We start from the raw sequence: 18,028 nt of genomic DNA, 5'->3' as shown, positions 1-18,028 counted from the left end.
GGCACTTGGCTCACCATGGGGCACTTGTGCAGGCACTCGGCTGACCACGCAGGCACTGGCTCACCGTGCAGGCACTGGCTTACTGCACAGGCACTGGCTCACCACGCAGGCACTGGCTCACCGCACAGGGACTGGCTCACCGCGCAGGCACTGGCTCACCACACAGGCACTGGCTTACTGCACAGGCACTGGCTCACCACGCAGGCACTGGCTCACCGCGCAGGCACTGGCTCACCGCGCAGGCACTGGCTCACTATGTGGGCATTCACGTGGGCACTTGGCTCACCATGGGGCACTTGTGCAGGCACTCAGCTGACCACGCAGGCACTGGCTCACCGCACAGGCACTGGCTCACCGCGCAGGCACTGGCTCACCGCACAGGCGCTGGCTCACCGCACAGGCACTGGCTCACCGTGCAGGCACTGGCTTACTGCACAGGCACTGGCTCACCACGCAGGCACTGGCTCACTGCACAGGGACTGGCTCACCATGCAGGCACTGGGTCACTGCACAGGCACTGGCTCACCGCGCGGGCACTGGCTCACCGCGCGGGCACTGGCTCACTGCACAGGCCCCGGCTCACTATGTGGGCATTCACGTGGGCACTTGGCTCACCATGGGGCACTCGTGCAGGCACTCGGCTGACCATGCAGGCACTGGCTCGCCGCGCAGGCACTGGCTCACCGTGCAGGCACTGGGTCACTGCGCAGGCACTGGGTCACCCCACAGGCACTGGCTCGCCGCGCAGGCACTGGGTCACCGCGCAGGCATGCTTTCTCTTCTTTTCACCCGGAGGTCCCGGGGATCAAACCTGGGTCCTGTAGGAGGAGGCATCACTTGAGCCACATCCGCTTTACGGATAAGGGCTTAATATCCATGATATATAAAGAGATTCTATGACTCAATAATAAAAAGAGAAAGGACCTGTTTTAAAATGGGCAAAAGACTTAATAGACATTTGTCAAAAGAAGAAATACAACTGGCAAAAAACACATGAAAAAATGTTCAACTTCACTAGAGATTAGGGAAATGCAAATCAAGGCGATAATGAGATATCATTTCACACCTATTAAAATGGCCATTTAAATAGAATGGCCATAATTTAAAAGAAAAAAAAAAAAACAGAAAACTACAAGTGCTGGAGAGGCTGTGGAGAAATAGGAACTCTCCTTCACTGCTGGTGGGAGGGTAGAAGGGCGCAGCCTCTGTGGAAGAGAGTTTGGCAGTTCCTCAGGAAGCTAAACAGAGAACCGCTGTATGACCCAGTGGTCCCGTTACTAGGAATATATTCAGAAGAACGAAGGCAAAAACTGGAACTGTCACTTGCACACCAATGTTACTGGCAGCATTATTCACAGTTGCTAAACTATGGAAACAGTCCAAGTGTCCATCAACCATGAGTGGATAAACAAAATGTGGTGTATACATACACCGGAATACTACTCAGCTGTAAGAAGGAATAAGATTGGGATGCACATGACACGTGGATGAACTCTGAGGACATCCTGTTGAGTGAAATAACTCAGACACAAAAGGCCAAATATTGTATGGTCTCACTAATATGAACTAAATACGATGAGTAAACTCATGGAAGTAAACTTTATAGGGTACAGATCACTAGGAAATAGAGTGAGTTGAGAATGGGAGCTGTTGCTTAATGGGTGTAGAATTTTTAATAAGATTCATTGTAAAAATATGGAAATGAATAGAGTTGATGGTAATACATTAGAGTGAGTATAAATAACTGCTGTTCTATAAATGATTGTGACTGAAACGGGTAGTCTGTGGATGGAATTTTTCAATTGAAAGGAAGCTAGAGAATAATCTAGGGCAGGGGTTCTTAACCTTTTTTATTCCAGAGACCCCTTTGCCAGTCAGGTGAAAACCACGGACCCCTTACTAAGTCCACACTATACTGTGTATTATTTAAAAAATACATCATACCTGCATCAACACGTCCTCACAAGAATGTTTTATTTTTTATTTAAATTCAAGCTCACAGACCCCTTGTTAAGAACCCCTATCTAGGGACTGTGTAACATAGTGATTTTGGAGGTGGGTGAAGATTGTGGTTAATATAAGAATGTTCTTCCATAAGTTTACAAGAGCCCCAGAAGCTCAGCTTTTCTAATTTGGGACTCCAGGAGTTCTCTCTCTCTCTCTCCCCCCTCTTTCTTTCTTTCCTCAGGATCGAACCTGGGACCTAGTACAAGGGAAACAGGAGCTCAACCACTGAGCTACACCCGCTTTCCTATTATTTACTATTTAGCAATTTGAATAGAGCTCCCTTAAGAGTTTTTCTTTTGTTAATTTGATATTACCAACTGGAGGTATAAAGACACACACTGAACAAACAGACAGACATGAGGAGAAAGTCAAACGCACAAAACAGAAACATAAAACTCACTGATTTGACTCAAAATTCTCACTTTTGATATGGCTTGATGCCTGCCAAGTAACGGGATGAATTACTAATGCCAGAATTCTCTGCTAATTCCTCAGATAGGGCTGTTAGACCTTGTAAAGCTTTAGTGATAGTTCCATCAGGGGCAGTGTTATTGGAGATGATGTACAGCAACTACCTCCAATCATGACACAGACTCCCCCTTTCTCAGCTAGCATCATATCTAAGGCCATGCTATTTTCCCATGCCATTCTGCTAGTAGCATCTAATTGTCCTGCAATTCTCTTAACCGGCATTCCTGGTGTAATTAATAAATCTCTGTTGATTATAATAGATATACTTAATCCAGTCTACATTTTTATGAATGGTGACCCACCAGAATAAGAATGACTCAAATCTAGCTGCTACCTGATTTCTAGCCTTAAACTCATCTGGGACTCCTCAGGGAACTCTTTATTGTTTAAATAGGTCTGCTCATCAAAAGAACCAAGTAAACTTCTCTTCTCCCTCCCTCCCTGGGATGATATTCTCGCTTCTTTTTCAAATGCCAAAGTGAAAGGGATAGCCAATTGGACCAGAGCACAGGTTCTGCCCCACCATCAGGCAGTATTGTTCAGAGAACACCCTTTCCACAGGATCACCACAGGTCTGCTTGAGGTCTGACCAACTGGAGAAATTGTCAGTATGATCACTGCTTACATTCCACACTTGTGTACACAAGCCAAGGTTCCAAGGTCCTGGAATCCTTTCCCCTGTCTAGAGAGACAAGCAGAGTGATTCCCTGGGCCCAGACGTGAGGCAGGCATGGCCTTGATGTTTCCGTTTTTGACCGGTGGGAAGAGAGAGGACAACGTACTACAATTTTCACCAGGAGTAGCATTTTAAAAGAGGAGTATCATGCACTTAAACTCCTTTTCATGCTTTTCCATACCAAGGGGAAAGGGTACAACATGAGCTGTGGGGCGGCCTGCTGCAAAAGCATAACAGTTGCTTTTGTTCAGACTCTCAACTGTATATTTGACCCATTCTACCCAGGCATTTGTGTCCCTATATCTTGTCTCTGTTTCTGTGGTTTGCTTTTTATCTTCTGCCTTAAGTATCCTGACTGCTTTGGGATCATTTTGAATTGGGGAACTGGCCTTTGGTGGGTTTTCCTGTGGTATTTCTGAAGGGTTGGCTGGAGAGGGCGTTGTCCATGTCATATCTACAGGGGGAGGAAGGACTCAGATACAGAACCTTCCCAGAGGAGCTTTTGTTTGTTTGTTTGTTTAATATGAAAGTTTCCAGGTACATTCACTGCTCTTTTTTTTTTTAAGATTTTTTTAAACTTATTTTTCTCCCTCCCCCCGCCCCAGTTGTCTCTTCTTGTGTCTATTTGCTGCATCTTATTTGTCCGCTTCTGTTGTCGTCAGCGGCACGGGAATCTGTGTTTCTTTTCGTTGCATCATTGAGTCATCCTGTTGTGTCAGCTCTCCGTGTGTGCGGTGCCATTTCTGGGCAGGCTGCACTTTCTTTCGCGCTGGGCGGCTCTCCTTACGGGGCACATTCCTTGCGCGTGGGGCTCCCCCACACAGGGGACACCCTTGAGTGGCATGACACTCCCTGTGCACATCAGCACTGTGCATGGGCCAGCTCCACACGGGCCAAGGAGGCCCGGGGTTTGAACCGTGGACCTCCCATGTGGTAGGCGGACGCCCTAACCACTGGGCCAAGTCCACTTCCCCCAGAGGATCTTTACCTGTAACATCTGCTCCCATTCCATATACTCTATTGACTCTTGGTCCCTGGTGCTGCTCCCAGTTTCTAATCTGTCTGCCTTCTTAATAGTTATTACTACTGGATTGCACTGAAGACTTTTTCAGTCTGACGGGGTATTACCTTTTTAAAAGGTTATTTTACCCTTTAATGGCCTCAAGCTTGATGAGACCCAGCCCATATTCATGGTCCATCCCTTATACTGGGTAGTCCACCGTACATCCTCCCAGGAGGGGCAGGGGGACTCGACGGTAACCGTTCCCACTGGCTCTGGGCATAGGTACTTATTTTTCCCACTCAGTCATCGCCGGTGCTCCAAATTCCCACAGCCCGTTACTTGGCAGGTGTCACTGCACCGTCAGGTACTCCAGCCCTTCAGTCACGTTTATAACTGATTTGATGGCGCTAGTTGCTTTTTGGGTTTGAAACATGGCTAGTAAGATTATTTCCACCTGTAACCTAAGGTCTGAATTCCTCCTTTGGTATTCCCATAGGACAAGGGCCATTGCTGACTAGGACCATACCTGGCTCAACACCCCCCCACCCCCACCCAGCTGTTGTCTTTTCAGTGTGATCTTTAAGGGATCTGGGGCTGAAATTATTTTCCAAGACTCGGAGGAAGTTGTTGGGTACTTATTGTCTGGTTCAGGTAGTGGTTCCTTTACTCGAGTGTAGTGAGTCCAGCCTTTTCCTGCCGTTTCAGTTGTCAGCAAGACCTGTTAAGATCTGTTGGAGAAAAACGGTGCTCACTGGGACACGGAGACCGATATGACCACTGGCAGAGCATGTATGGGGAAGCTCTCCCAACGGAGGGGGTCTGAAGAGCAGGCTTCAGCCCACTCCTGGAGGGGGGGAGGATTTCAATTTATACTGAACTTTCCCAGGTGGGGAAATGATAGTTGGTGGGCGGGGGTTGAGGGCCTGAGTGAGGGGCAGGGGCCAATGGGAGCCCTGGAGGTGGAAATGTTTCCTTGTCCGGCTGGAGGGTAGTGGGTTAGGGAGCTGGGTTTCCTGGGAATGCTGGAGGAGCGGGTGTTTTTTTGATCAGTAGCAAGGGTTTCTTTATCTCCCTTTGATATGCAGGTCTTTATCGCCCTTTACTCCTGCCTCTAGGTGGTTTATTTAAAAGCCTGTGGGGAGGTGGCGTGCCCTTAGACACGTAGGCTTATGGGGGAGGGGGTTAGCCTCTCCCAGTGCATATCAGCCGGGCACTGAGCTATCAGCCGGGCACTGAGCTACAGCGTGTTAAGTATTGCAAACCTCTATCAAGGTCCTTCCCAGGTCGGTTGGCGTTTGGACTCTTTCCACGACTTGATTAGGACCCAGCTGCCAGGTGTTGGTGGACTGCAAATTCAAGAGACCCCGGAGTCTGAGCCAGCAAACCCCGATGTCTGAGGGATGACAAAGGAGAAGACAAGGCCAGTATATAATTCTGAAGAAAGAGATCCTTCGACTCAAAGGAGGGGAGTACTCCAGACTTCCCAGGGAAGGGCAGACCAAAGAGCATTTTGGAAGGAGAAATTCCCAGTTCCCTCCTAGGGGCAGTTCGGATTCTTAACAGAGCTGTAGGTAAACATTTAACCCATGGAAATTTGGTTTCTAAGACCAATGTAGAGAGATGTTGTTTTAAGGTCTGGTTTGTTTTTTCCACTTTCCCTGAGGCTGGCAGGTGCCCGGGTGTGTGGAAGTTCATGTGACACCTAGACCCTGCATAATATTTTGCAACACTCTGGATGTAAAGTGACCACCATTGTCTGAATCTATGTTTTCTACTAACCCGTATCCGGGAATGATTTGTTCAAGGATAATTTCTGAAGTCCCTGATGCTGTAGCTGAGGCTAGAAGGTATGCTTCTACCCGCCCTGTCAGGTGATCCACAATAACCAGAACATGCTTCAGTCGACCTACAGGGGGCATTTCAGTATAATCAACCTGAACGCTCTGGAACAGTCTGAGGCCGGGCTCCCTCTCCCCGGCACCTGCTTTCTTAAAACTTTCTTACAACTGATAATGCACTGCTCACTTATTTGTTTGGGTATAGTACAAAGGCGCACACACCCGAAATGCCTGAGGACCAGGTCACACATGGCCTGTGCTCCCCAGGGACTCCCCTGGTGCAAAACCGCTCGTACTTCCCTCATTATCTGCTTATTCAGCATCCCTTGGCTATCTAAGCTTGCCCCCAGTTGTTCTAGTTCTTTTACTTCCTTTTCAGAGAATACAGGGATTCCAATTTCTTTGGGGATGGAGGGTATCACGACCATCAGTTCCAGAGGGGAACAGAGAAGCCTCTTTGACCTTTTCACTGGCCAATCTGTTGCCTTTTGGTTTGAAAGTGTCACATTTCTGATGCCCATTTATATGTGCCACGGATATTTCTCTTGGTAAATGCAGACTGGCTAACACTTGTTTTACCAGTTCCACGTGGACAAATTCCTTCCCTCTACTATTGATCAATCCCCTTTCTTCCCAAATTTTTCCAAAGATGTGGACCACACCAAAGGCATATTTAGAATCTGTGGAGGCTGTAACAATTTTCAGGCTTGATTTAACACATGCAGCTCACAAGTCTGAGCCGACCAATCATTGGGCAGTCAGCCAGCTTCTTTAACCTCACAAGTTAGTCCATCAACGTAGCATCGCCTTTGTGCCTTTTTCTTTCCAGGACCCTAGAAGACCCATCTATGCACAACTTTTCCCCCGAATGTAAAGGAAGGTCCCCTAGGCAGGGCCGGACTCGGGTTTGGTGTTCAATTAAGTCTAGACAGTCATGTTAGGAGTTTCTACCTGGTTGGACTCTTTCCAAAGGAAAGAGGCTGGGTTCAGACTATGATCAACTGTCAGTATTAAATTGTCCTTTTCCATTAGAATCACCTCACATTTGAGAATTCAGGAATCTTTTAACCACCTTCTTGCTTTTTGAGACAAAATAGTCCTGACCTGCTGAGGGTGCTAACAACTAAGGCCCCTCCCAAGGTCCTTTTCCTGCTTTCTTCTACTAAGAGAGCAGCTGCTGCCATGGCCTGAGCACACCCTGGCCATCCCCTGGAGACAGGGTCCAGGATTCTGGAAGGGAAGGCCACGGGCTTCTTTTAGCCTCCCCAGATCTGGGTTAGGGCTCCCAAGGCTGTCCCCTCATCCACTGTCACACACAATGGAAAGGCTTCTCGAGGAAGGGGAGGGCTGGAACAGGGGCTTGCAGCAATGCCTGCCTGAGCCCCTCTAAGGCCTGTACTTCCTCCTTCCAATCTAACAGGTCAGCCTCCTCCTCCAACAGTTTTTGGTGTAACCTCTTGGTTTGGGATGCATAAAAATCTATCCATAAGCTACAATATCCCACTAATCCCAAAATCTTCTTAGTTCTCTTTTTGTCTGGGGAAGAGGTAATTCAGTAATGGCCTGAATTCTTCCTGGTTTTATCTTCCTTCTTCCCTCGCTAGTGAGATGACCCAGGCATGTGACTTCCTTCTCCATGAGTTGTAGCTTACTACACTCTTAGCCATTGATCCCCCAGGAAATCCAACAAGTTCTTTGTAGTTCGGATTGCCATCTGCCTTTCTTCACCTGATATTAGCATGTCATCTACATATTGTAAAAGGGAAATTTCAGGTGGGACTGCAAATTCAGGTGCAACTACAATTCCACTTTTTCCAGTTCCTGCCCAAAGCGGTTGGGGGATTCTGTGAAGCCTTGGGGTGAAACTGCCCACCTGTACTGCTGTTTTCTTCCTGTAGAGGGAGCCTCCCACTGAAAGGCAAACAAGTCTCTACTCTCTGGGTCAAGGGGACAGGCCCAAAAGGCATCCTTTAGATCTACTACACTAAGCATTTATGATGGCAGGGATCTTACTAAGGAGAGTGTATGGGTTTGGGACTACTGGGTGTCGAATCTGAATGACTTGATTAATGTCCGTTAGATCCTGTACCAGCCTCCAACTACCGTCTGATTTGTGAGTGGGCAAGATGGGAGAATTGAAGGGAGACATGCAGGGCTCCAAGAGCCCATCCCGAAGGAGGCCTTCGATGATGGGTTGAAGTCCCTGCCTCCCCTTAAGGGGAATGAGATATTGTCTTTGACAAATAATTTCCCCTTCCTTTTTCAATTTAATTTTAATGGGGGTACCCGCAAACCCCCGCCATTCCCTTCTTTCACCCACACTTCCTCTCTGATATCTTTTTCATCTTCTTGGGTGAGCACGGCTAAGACTACTTTTATCTGCCCATCCCTTACTTCCAAATCCAGACCCAAATCCCTCCCCAACAAATTTTTCCCGGCTCCTGGGATGTACAATTTGATTGTCCTCCTAACAAATATTAGTGGGAGAAAGAATGGGGATCTTAAATCCTTCTCCTTTTACCCCTGAGACTGTACAGGAACTGCTGGAGAGTTTGGTCCCTTTGGGGAGATGAGCCACAGGGGATAGGGATGCCCTGGTGTCCACTCAAAATGTAATTTCTTCTTGATATGTAATTTCTTCACCTTTAGATTGACTAAAGGCTTCTGGTGGGCTTTTGAAGTGAGGAGCCTCGGACCCCCCTAATCCTCAAAATTCATCAGGACTACCTGACTCTTCCTCTAAACTTTTGAAAGGACCAGAACTCCCACAGCGATAGCACCCTGCAGAGCCTCGCTTTCTCCTCGTCCCCTGATCTAAAGAAGCCCATTTTGCATCTTTATCTCGCCTCTGCCTGTTTCCGCCTGGACTGTCTCCAACCCTTTCTTAACCATGTGGTCAACTGTGCTTATCATAAACTTTGCTTTCTGTTTATGCTTTTCTTCCTCTCTCCTTACAAACACTTTCTGGCACTCTCTCAATAACTCTTCCAATTTCTTATCCATCCATCCTTCTATTTTCTGAATCTTCTTCTGAATGTCAGGCCAAGACCCTTTCACATAGCTGAACTTTAACATTCCCTGAGCCACAGGATCATCAGGGTCCATCCCTGAATATTTCCTCACTTGGTTCCTCAATCGTTGCAGGTACACAGAGGGAGTCTTGTCCTTCTCTTGGGCTACTTCACCGGCCTTATTCAAGTTTTCAGATTTGGGTACGGCCAATTGTTAGATGTCGGGGTGAGACAATTGGGATGCGGAGACCCGTGGTCGTGGTCGCAGGAAAGGATTTATTGGGAAGCTCGCCCAATGGAAGGGTCTGACGAATAAACGTCAGCCCCCCCACCAGTATGGAGGGGGTCTGAAAAGAAACTTCAGCCCACCTCTGGCAGAAGCAGTCATGAATTTATCCAGGACTTTATAGGCGGGAACATGCTTAGTCCGTGAGAGGGGGCTGGGGCTTAGGTAAGACCCGGGGAGCCGATGGGGACGGCTGGGGCGGTGGGCTAGGGTGGAGAATTCTAGGCTGTGGGAGGGGCTGGTGGTGTTGTGTGGCTTCTCTGTCTATTCTGGTGAGGAAATGAGCTGTATCTGGGCTTGCAGGCTCAGGACGGGGGCTGTTTTATGTCACGGGGCTGTTCTTTGTCACGGGACGGGGACGCGGTTTCTTCCGAGTAAACGGCTGGTCGCCCTTTCACAATGGGGCAGGTTAATAATGAACCTGTAGCTTCTGCAAGTTGTGGCTGTTATGGGGGCTAGGGATGGGGTGTAGTCCTGTCGCCAATTTGATCCCCTGTGTAACGAGGTCTCTAAGATCTTTCATCTGTGCTCTGTCCCCCAGGTCATTAGTATCCCAGTTAGGGTCTGTGTTGGGAACTTCTGTTCTGCTGCCATCACCCCCTGTCCAGGCGGCTGCTGCCTTTCCCGCTCCTTCACAGCTGCCCTCCGCACCATTCCTCGTTCTTCTCCTGTAAAGAGGATATTCAGTATGAACTTAAGTTCAGGCTGTGTATAAACTAGGAGCTAGTGTTACTGGATTCTATCTAGGTTCTTAGCTTTGCAGCAGAAATGAATTTCAAGAGCACACACGGTGAGTTAGGCCAGTAATTTGCTCCGTAGGGAGGGAAGAGAAATGGAAGAAAATAAGAGAAAATAACAGAGCAGGGGTCCCAGGGAGCTCTGAGGAAGGGGATGAAAAGAGATGAAGAGGGCTGATTTACAAGCTACAAGTCCCCAGTATACATCATAAGTCCCCAGGGTTACTTGATGGCCACGTGGCAGAGGAGAAATGGCGAAAGTGGCGTACAGAGGCAGGGCAGGTCCGCAGGCAAAACGATAAATCGAGAGAGCAGCCGAGCAGCCTGAGAGCACTCGAGCCTCAGGGTTTGCTTTAAAATTGCTAATTATTCCACCCCCTTGCTAAAGAACAGCAGTTTGCTGTTTGGATTGATTACCCCACCCATCAATTCCTCAGTAAGGACCCAATGATAAATGCGTAGAGAACTTCTGGGACTTTCCCTTGTCCCAGGAAGGAGTCTTAGTTCTGGGTAGCAGAATCCTGGGGGTGGGTTCCTCCAGCAGCCATCCTGGGGGTTCCAGACGTCCATGTGGACCCTGCCAGGTTCCAGACCGTCTATTCCCTGTCTTACTAGCCTGCTTCACTAGGAATTGATCTGCTTGTCCAGCCAGCCCCGCTGGATCTTCCATTAGCGGTTTCATCTCCTTTTTGAAGCTCCTTACTTCAGCACTCGCCAGTGGGGCATTTACATGGCCAATCTCCCCTGACCCCACTGGTACTTCTCTCAGTGGATACAAACGCTCAGTGGAGTTTTACTCTTTCACCCTCTTCTCAGGTGCTCTGGGGAACGGAAAACCTTGTCTACTTTCTTACACTGTTCCAGTTCCTTCCTCAGCTGTTGGTGGGTTGTAACCGGTGGGGCTGCTGGCCCCGCTTGATTCTCCGGTTTCCCATGGTTTACAGTTGGGCCCTCCAAGTCTAATGGCCCTTCTCCTGGGAGGGGAGGGGGAATTAAGGAGGAGGGAGATTAGCCAGGGGGTCCCAGGGTTTAGTTTCTGCAGCTTTTGTTTCTGCAGCCTCTGTTTCTGCAACCTTAGTCCCAGGATCTAGATTTTCAGCTTTCATAGGATAGAGAGTGGCCCCCTTTCCCTTTAACCAGCACACAGCATAATTAGACTCTTCTTTGGAGAAGGGTGCTTTTCCGTTAACACACAGTACAAGGTCGGCACAAAGCCGATCCTCATCTGCCCCGTATTTTGGTCAGAATATGCCAGGCAGTAAAATACTTTCCTTGGTCCAGATACAACAGCAGTATTTAATCATTTTCTGCTTGTCTTTTCCCTTGGTCCGATCACTATCGGTCCAATGCTTTAACATCCTCCCTAGTGGACTATCTGGAGGAATGTCTCCAGGGGATCCTACAGATGCCCCCTTCCCCTTTTTCCTAATCAACTGACTGCCTCTGTTCCCCATTCTGAATCTTGTCTGGGTCTCTTTCCTTTGAATCTTTTGCTTTGTCCGTCTCTGGCCCTTTCCCTCACGGGAGAAGGGAAATGCAAATTGGGACTCCGCGCTCACTTCACTCTGATACATCTCATGCACACACAGTGAACCTCAGACTCACCAGAATTCCCGACCACCAAGGTCATACTTAACAGCCCTTGTTCTTACCTTGGTCCACGCATGGAGTCACCTGACCAACGAGAGGCAGATTTTCCCTTCCCTTTTTCTTGTCCACAATCAGCAGATCTAAGGTCTGTTCTCGGGCCTCCTGGCTGCCAGAGGCGAGGCCCCCCCGGTGGAGTCCAAAACCGCATAAACAGGGGGGTGCGCCTCCCCTTTGTCCACCCCAGGGGTTCGCTCTCTGAAGCCTCAGAATCCCGGGTGAACCCCCAAAGTTGTAAGAAAGAAATCTCCTTCTGGAAGAAAATAAGGCTCACCTGATTGTGGAGAAGAAAAGAATTTATTCTCAATCTTGCAAGAAAGGGCGCACAACCAGAAAACGTGGCTGGCACCTCAAACAAAGACAAATGACACAATTTATACCACAAGCCTAGCACACAAGCCCTTCCTCTGTTTCTCCATAGACTGGATACTTCAGAGGTTACAGCCTATCCAAGAAGTCTAACTTTCCCACACAAGTTCCCCAGTTTTTGATTAACAGCTTCCCCCATCACGTTCCAACTGTTTTGGCTTTTACCTGCTCTTTTTGCCAAGTAGGGTATGGAATTTAGTGCTGAATTGGTATTGACTTAGCTCTTTCTTGGGCATCTTTTTTACTGCCTATAGGACTGGCTTAAGCTGGTTTTCTTTGTTCCTGCTTAACCCGGGAGTGGGAGACTGAGGCAGTAGGCTGCCATATTACATTAATTAACATTTTCTTCCTTTATGTGAAAACTAAACTGATCCCTGTCTCTTACAATTAACAGCAACAACAACAAAAATTGGAGAAAAAGTTACTTGGGCATTATTTGGTTAACAGGTTTTTTTTAGCAAGGGAGGTAGATTTGGGAGGCTATGCTTTAAGCATTGTTTTTTGTTTTTTTTAAGATTGTTATTTCTTTCTCTCCCCTCCCCCCACCCCACCCCAGTTGTCTGTTCTGTGTCCATTCGCTGTGTTCTTCTGTGTCCACTTGCATTCCCGTCAGCAACACTGAGAATCTGTGTCCCTTTTTGTTGCGTCCTCTTGCTGCGTCAGCTCTCCATGTGTAAGGGCAGCATCATTCCTGGACAGGCTGCACTCTTTTTGCACGGGGCAGCTCTCCTTACGGGGTGCACTCCTTGTGCGTGGGGCTCCCCTACGTGGGGGACACCCCTGCGTGGCATGGCACTCCTTGTATGTGGCAGCACTGCGTGTGGGCCAGCTCATTACACAGGTCAGGAGGCCCTGGGTTTGAACCCTGGACCTCCTGTGTGGTAGGCGGTCTCTCTATCCGTTGAGCCAAATCTGCTTCCCTTAATTCAGTGTTGAGGCTCCCCTGCCCCGCCCCTCATACTCGATTTTTGCCAGTTACCACCCAGCTGGGCCTTCTGATTCCTTAAGGATGTCCCCGACCCCTTGAGGGGTGGGTGAAAGGGGTCTTACCTTTTTGTTTTAACCCTACTCTAACTGACCTTAGCAGTGCCCTTTGCTCTTTATTTATTTATTTATTTTTGGTATTCCCCCCGAGGTCCTGGCTCTCGTCTGTTTTTGCTCGTAGTCTGCTCGGTTCTTCTTAGGAGGCACCCAGAACCGAACCTGGACCCTCCCATGTGGGAGGCCGGTGCCAGCTGCCCCAGCCACCTCCCCTCCTGACCTCTGCCTTTTAAACCCAGGAAAGCTGAGGGGCTTCTCCTGGTTCCCGCCCTACTTTGCTTATTCCCTGTAAATTTCAATGGCAGGTTGGAGCAATCAGCTTCTTATCCTGCAGGTGTTTCCTTGGAGGAGCAGAGACTTTTTCCTGCTCAGCTGCTGATTTCAGAGAGCTGACCTGGCCAAACTAAGAGACAAGGTTTTTCTCCATAGAACCACACTCCAGCCGTTTTCCTCCTGATTCGAAGTTACACTGAGGCTAGACTTGCTACAGGAAAAACTTATCTCCTGCATTTTCATAGGTTCATGATTAAAATTTTGTCTAGATTTTCAAAATACAGCCCAAAGGGCAACATTTAGGAATGCCAGAAGAATTAGAATTTCCCATTTTAAAGTGTTTCAGTAACCAGTAACCAATCAGGAACACTTGAGCAATGCAGCCGCCGTTAAACACTAATTTAACCGCTTAAACAGATACCCAAATCTTACCATAACCAAGGAACACGCCATTTAACAAGCAGACACTTGGCACTCTGTTTCATTAACTACCAGCGAATTGCTGGGTTACTTTTCAGGAGTGCGCGACAGACAGACACGTGGTACAGACAACCAGGAAAAGCTGGAGGAGTCAAAGAAAGGGTGAGGCGGGCGAGTTCAGGACCAAGAGGCCGAGCTCCCGCGGAGACCCGGCAGAGACTGCGGAGGGGAGGGCGGCAGGAAAGAGCCCACACCCGGAAGAGGTGCAAAAGGCCTCACCACACCCCCCTGAGAACTGACAGGCGGGGCGGCCAATCAGAGCAGCCGTCAGCCCGGGCCCCGCCCGCTGGGCACGCGCAGTGAGTAAACGGCCCTCCCAGCCGGAGGGGGCGCTCTGCCGGGAGGGGCCGCGCGGCCCCTGGGGGCGTGACTCCGGCCTTTTCTCCCGCTCCTCGGTGACCCGCTGGCCTCCCCGCGGCGCCTTCTCAGAGCCTTTTGTGTAACACCGGGAGGAGTCCGTCGTCCTGACTCCCCGACTTCAGGGGGTCAAGGGGCGTTTCTGGAAGTGAGGCCCAGGGCCCAGGTCCACGGGGCCTCGAGGCGCCTAACGAACTTCCTGATGCGCTTCTGCCTTGTGAGCCGCTCGCCCCGCCGGACCTGGGGCTGAACCGCTCCTGCCCCGGGCCCCGTGCAGGGTTTGCCCCGACAGCAGGTCCCCAGGCGTGACTCGACGCCGACCGGCGAGCAAGCCCGGCCTCGTGCGGAAGACAGCGCGTCCCCCGGGAATGAACAAAGGAGCGTGTCACGGGAGCAGGCAAGGACCCTCGCCCCTTCGGCGCCAGGCGCCGCCCAGCCTGCCCGCAGACCGGGAATACCCCACCCCTAGCCCGCCGTGCACACGGGAAGGATCCCCCTTTACAGCCCTTCTCCGTGGCCCCAGCCCCTCCCCGTGGGCTCACGCCCCCCGCCTGGTGACGCGCTGTATGAAGCCACACGCACCCCCTCCAGGGGCGGCTGGAGGCGCTCTGCAGACCCCCTCCGTTGGGAGAGCTCCCCAACAAACTTCCTGCCCGCAGTCATCGGTCTCTGCGTCCCAGTGAGCGCCGTTTCTCCAACGTTTGGTGCTGAAAACCCGGGTCTGGGGTCACGTTGAGACTGATGGATTGGTGAGGGACCTCTGCCCTGCCCCTGCCGGGAGACCCACCCAACACTGGACCCCGACTCACAGCCGGGGGAGGCAAGGATTTCTCCACCGGAGGATCCTGCTCACTCGCTCTCCTTTCTTCCGTTGCCCAGGACAACCCGCCAAAAACCCTAGCGCTGGGTCAGTGACCCTCACTGCTGCCCCAGGGAGCACGGTGGGCGGGAGGCCTTGTCCTTGTGGGAAGAGACCCCGTGGCTCTGGAGATGTCTGGCGCCAAGCAGTTTCCTTGTTTCCCTGGGTGATTTCTGACTGATTCGGGGACGCCTGTCTCACTCAGAATCTCCCCCGTCCTCGAGATCCTTAGTCTCACCCAGGCCACCCGAAGTGGGGGATTAAAGTTCACCCCCCCCAAAGCCACGCCTGTGGGCTGTCTCCTTTACAACCTTAAAACGCCGCACCCGAAAGGAGACATCACACCCAAAAAATTCATTTTCTATTTCACCTCTGTGTGGCTGCAATACGAACTGGACAATGAAAGTCAACCGCTGAAGAATGGCACCTTCAATTTCCAGATTCTCCAGGACTTAGAGAATTTCATCCAGTGCAACGGCAGATGGTCTGAAATTCCTTATGTTCAGGTGTTTTTTCCCTTCATAATCGCCCCTCCCTTTGCCAATCCTGATCCTCTTATTAAATTCTTCTCTTACAGCAAAAGCCCTCTCAGAAACTTTCCTCCTCCTCCTCTCACACCCCCTAAAACCTCCAAACATCTCGACTTCTATCAGCAGACCAAGCCCCTCTAGCACCCCTCCCCATTACCTGCACCCCCATCACCACCGCCTTCCGACCCCCATCTTCCGCCATGCCGCCCCCTGCACCCCTCTCTCCCCTCACACAGGACTACGCCTCTCCCCTCCCCTGCTGCTACCCTCCACCTCTACCCGTGCAGAGCCTGGCCCTTCTCCCCCTCTTAGCTCTAGGCAGACTCAACCCTCTTACCCTCGAGAGGTAGCAGGAGCCGAAGGAACCGCTACAGTGCACGTTCCTTTCCCTCTCTCAGGCTTGAGTCCAATAGGAAGCAGGTTGGGATCTTTTCTGAGAGTCCTGCCACAGACATTGAGGAATTTTAACACCCGACTCACTCCTATGACCTCACCTATCGGGACACTTGTGTTATCATTACTTCCTCAACTACTCCAGGGGAAAAAAACCCAGTGAGCTGCAGCTACTGCTTTTGCAGATTCCAGGCACACCCCAGACCCCAGTAAACCCCAGCGGGCCCTGCTACAGCTCCCACCACTAACCCCTGGGGGGACCAAGCAGTTCCACCGGCCTTGCTCGCACAGCCCATTTCTTAACCCGCATAGTGGAAGCATGAAGAAGGCTGCCCTTGAGGCAGTTAACAAGGATAAAATTAGAGAGCTCCAGAAACCTGATGGAAATCCAGCTGCGCTCTTCGGTAGATAAACGGAGCCTCTCCTCAAGTACACTGATTTAGATCGTGACTCATTCTGGTCAGCTGTGCCTACACACTCACCACTCAGTCTCATCCTGATATTAGAAAGACTCTGCCGATGTTAGAGACGGCCTCACGCCCCTCAGAAGGACCCGATAAAGCGGCCTTCACGGTCCCTAGCAATAGAGACGAGGAAGCCAGATGGAAAGAGCACGAGCACGATGAGCTGAAGCCTCCCCAGCTGCTGCCCTCAGGGTCCATTCCAGGACACCTGTTTCTTCTTCTCCCGCCGGCCGCCCCAGGCCCGTTTCCAGCGTGGATGGGCCGGGCCCTGGACACGCTCCTGCCCTGACCCTGGGCCCCAGGGGCCTCGCCAGCGTGTTGCCTCAAAGGTCAGACTGCCCTGAAACCCAGTTCCAGGAAGGCTCCTCCAGCGCCCCCCAGCCCCGGGCCGGGATCCTCCTTTCCAGGCCTTCTTGGGCTGACGAGGGATGCCTGACGGCCGGATCCGGAGCGGCCCCACAGTGCCATCAGAGCCAGGGCTGGCATCCAGGTTGGAGTGGGCCGGCCTCCTTTCACTGACACGGGCCGCACACGCAGTCCTCCTAGAACACTCGGGGCCTTTGCCCACTTCCTCAGTCCCTGCTGCGGGCGGACAGCTTCCCTTCTTCCTCTTTCACTGCCTAGCCCCTTGCACGCTCACTCGCAGGTTTCACTTTCTCTCGTCAGTTCCTTATTATTCCTCCTCGTGCCTCCCACTCTTACGCCGTGACACATTACCCAAACTCTGTTCCTGCATTTCATTCACTCTCCCGTCCTCTCTAACTTCCTTCTCCTCTTAGCCACTTTAGCAGTTTTGGCGTTACGTATGAATTCCAAAAGTAGATATTGGATTACGTTTGTAAACGGGTCTGTACCTGGGTGTGATTAAATTATGACTAGGACTTTGAATGGGCGACAGCAGTAGGGCGTTGAGTCCCCACCCCTTGGTGGGCGTGGACGCACAGATAAAAGACATGGCAAGGACAGAGTCGGACCTTATTTTTTTTTATTTAAAGATTTATTTATTTATTCCCGCCCCGGTTGTCTGCTCTCTGTGTCCATTCGCTGTGTGTTCTTCTGTGTCCACTTGTATTCTCATCAGGCAGCACCGGGGATCTGTGTCTCTTTGTTGTGCCATCTTGCTGCGTCAGCTCTGCGTGTGCGCGGCACCACTCCTGGGCGGGCTGTGGTTTTGCGCGGGGTGACTGTCCTTGCTCAGGGGCCACTCCTTGCACAGGGGGCACCTTACAAGGGGGCACCCCTGTGTGGGCTGGAACTCCTTGTGTGTGGCAGCTCCACACGTGGGCCAGCTCACCACACGAGCCAGGAGGCCCTGGGTGTCAAACCCTTGGACCTCCTATATGGTAGGCGGACGCTCTATCCGTTGAGCCACATCCACTTGCCGAGAGTCGGAGCTTTACTGAGGCTGGAGTCTTGAGCTGGAGCCCTGGGAAGTGAGTGCACAGAAGAGCTTGGTCACGAGGAAAGAGAGGAGACCCTGGGAAGAGAGAAAAACCTCCTAATAGTCTACAGCTGGTCTTGTGGAGAAAACAGAGGCACTGAGCCCAGACAGAAATGAACCCCGGGAGGAGAGGAACCCAGGAAGC

General features: G+C 50.8%; 2 long non-coding RNA genes across 2 annotated transcripts; one reads left to right on the top strand and one right to left on the bottom strand.

Moving 5' to 3' along the window:
• Positions 1–9,268: 9,268 nt before the first annotated feature.
• LOC131275657 (uncharacterized) lies at positions 9,269–13,999 on the bottom strand. Its single transcript, XR_009183129.2, has 2 exons — positions 13,792–13,999; positions 9,269–9,960 (listed from the first exon to the last, which is right to left on the bottom strand). It is a non-coding gene; the product is annotated as an uncharacterized lncRNA (long non-coding RNA).
• Positions 14,000–14,193: 194 nt separating this feature from the next.
• On the top strand, positions 14,194–15,637 carry LOC131275438 (uncharacterized). The gene is made up of 2 exons (XR_009182870.2): positions 14,194–14,945; positions 15,462–15,637. It is a non-coding gene; the product is annotated as an uncharacterized lncRNA (long non-coding RNA).
• The last annotated feature ends 2,391 nt before the right edge of the window (positions 15,638–18,028 follow it).

Source organism: Dasypus novemcinctus, chromosome 23, assembly GCF_030445035.2.
Source record: "Dasypus novemcinctus isolate mDasNov1 chromosome 23, mDasNov1.1.hap2, whole genome shotgun sequence".
NCBI classification, from domain to species: domain Eukaryota; kingdom Metazoa; phylum Chordata; class Mammalia; order Cingulata; family Dasypodidae; genus Dasypus; species Dasypus novemcinctus.
Note: the sequence above shows the minus strand (reverse complement) of the source record. Positions and strands in the feature narration are given on the sequence as shown.